Source organism: Schistocerca piceifrons, unplaced genomic scaffold, assembly GCF_021461385.2.
Source record: "Schistocerca piceifrons isolate TAMUIC-IGC-003096 unplaced genomic scaffold, iqSchPice1.1 HiC_scaffold_1193, whole genome shotgun sequence".
Classification (NCBI taxonomy): domain Eukaryota; kingdom Metazoa; phylum Arthropoda; class Insecta; order Orthoptera; family Acrididae; genus Schistocerca; species Schistocerca piceifrons.
The window spans coordinates 45,001-47,500 of record NW_025727008.1 but is presented as its reverse complement, the minus strand read 5'-3'; the positions used below and the strand labels follow the sequence as shown (position 1 = coordinate 47,500).

General features: G+C 58.3%; 1 pseudogene; it reads right to left on the bottom strand.

The window, feature by feature from the left end:
- The window catches only part of LOC124729144, a 7,715-nt pseudogene that overhangs the window by 4,022 nt on the left and 1,193 nt on the right, over positions 1 to 2,500 (bottom strand).

Below are 2,500 nucleotides of genomic sequence, written 5' to 3'. Positions count from 1 at the left end.
TCACGGCTAGTGGTGGGACCCAGAGCCACGAGATCATCAAGCGAGCGGAATCGGCGGTCTGATTGGGGAAGTTCTACTATAAATGACCAGATGGCTAGGTCAACATCTTCCACTCGAGGTGGAGACTGTGGCAAAGAATGACTGACTGCAGGCTCGCTAGGAGGACGCTGAAGGCCGCGATCCACGCTAGTGAGCTCGGTGACAAAATTCGCAACCATGTCTTTGTAGGGCTGCGCTTTACGCTGACACTTAATTGATTCCAGCGTACGCTCGGGGAAGGCCTTTGCAAGTTCCTGGTTTAAAAATCTGCAACCCTGGGTGGCAAGAGTCGCTTCTGCATGGGCCAAACGCAGGAGCTCTTCCTGGGACCACCTGGCCTTCTTCCTCTCGGTCTTGATCTCAGCATTAGCAGCAATCGGATGGGCGCGACGCCGATGGACACCAAGTCCGGTCTTGGTGGAGAAGGACCGCATACAGTCAGGGCAGATGGCGGGGAGCAGCGCTCGACCCGCACCGGTTGGCTGGTTGGCTGGCTCATCAGCTGGCACAGGCGCTCCAGCGGGAGGCCTGGTACCACGTTTGCTTCTGTTAGTTGCACCAGCTGTAACAAAGGCAGGGGGGGAGGTAACCCCCAAGCCCGAAAAAGCACCCTGCTCTGTCGGTCGGGATACTGGAAAGGTACACCTACGCGAAACCTTCCGCAGCACCCTCACGACTCCCGCCACTTGAAGGCCAGAGCTAGGATTTCCCACCGAGAGGCTAATTGAACCATCATCCACCCGACATCACAAGGATGCTGAGGGGTGAATCTTAAGAGAGTCATAGTTACTCCCGCCGTTTACCCGCGCTTGCTTGAATTTCTTCACGTTGACATTCAGAGTACTGGGCAGAAATCACATTGCGTCAACACCCGCTAGGGCCATCGCAATGCTTTGTTTTAATTAGACAGTCGGATTCCCCCAGTCCGTGCCAGTTCTGAGTTGATCGTTGAATGGCGGCCGAAGAGAATCCGCGCACCCGCGCGCCCCCGGAGGAGCACGCTAAGGCGGACGCGGCCTCGCAGCAAGGAAGATCCGTGGGAGGCCAAGGCACGGGACCGAGCTCGGATCCTGCACGCAGGTTGAAGCACCGGGGCGCGAACGCCGCGCAGGCGCGCGCATCCTGCACCGCCGACCAGCACGAGGCCGACCAACGGCGAGAGCAGACCACGCCCGCGCTAAACGCCCGCACTTACCGGCACCCCTACGGCACTCACCTCGCCCAGGCCCGGCACGTTAGCGCTGACCCACTTCCCGACCAAGCCCGACACGCCCCGATCCTCAGAGCCAATCCTTATCCCGAAGTTACGGATCCAATTTGCCGACTTCCCTTACCTACATTATTCTATCGACTAGAGGCTCTTCACCTTGGAGACCTGCTGCGGATATGGGTACGAACCGGCGCGACACCTCCACGTGGCCCTCTCCCGGATTTTCAAGGTCCGAGGGGAAGATCGGGACACCGCCGCAACTGCGGTGCTCTTCGCGTTCCAAACCCTATCTCCCTGCTAGAGGATTCCAGGGAACTCGAACGCTCATGCAGAAAAGAAAACTCTTCCCCGATCTCCCGACGGCGTCTCCGGGTCCTTTTGGGTTACCCCGACGAGCATCTCTAAAAGAGGGGCCCGACTTGTATCGGTTCCGCTGCCGGGTTCCGGAATAGGAACCGGATTCCCTTTCGCCCAACGGGGGCCAGCACAAAGCGCATCATGCTATGACGGCCCCCATCAACATCGGATTTCTCCTAGGGCTTAGGATCGACTGACTCGTGTGCAACGGCTGTTCACACGAAACCCTTCTCCGCGTCAGCCCTCCAGGGCCTCGCTGGAGTATTTGCTACTACCACCAAGATCTGCACCGACGGCGGCTCCAGGCAGGCTCACGCCCAGACCCTTCTGCGCCCACCGCCGCGACCCTCCTACTCGTCAGGGCTTCGCGGCCGGCCGCAAGGACCGGCCATGACTGCCAGACTGACGGCCGAGTATAGGCACGACGCTTCAGCGCCATCCATTTTCAGGGCTAGTTGCTTCGGCAGGTGAGTTGTTACACACTCCTTAGCGGATTCCGACTTCCATGGCCACCGTCCTGCTGTCTTAAGCAACCAACGCCTTTCATGGTTTCCCATGAGCGTCGATTCGGGCGCCTTAACTCGGCGTTTGGTTCATCCCACAGCGCCAGTTCTGCTTACCAAAAGTGGCCCACTTGGCACTCCGATCCGAGTCGTTTGCTCGCGGCTTCAGCATATCAAGCAAGCCGGAGATCTCACCCATTTAAAGTTTGAGAATAGGTTGAGGTCGTTTCGGCCCCAAGGCCTCTAATCATTCGCTTTACCGGATGAGACTCGTACGAGCACCAGCTATCCTGAGGGAAACTTCGGAGGGAACCAGCTACTAGATGGTTCGATTAGTCTTTCGCCCCTATACCCAGCTCCGACGATCGATTTGCACGTCAGAATCGCTACG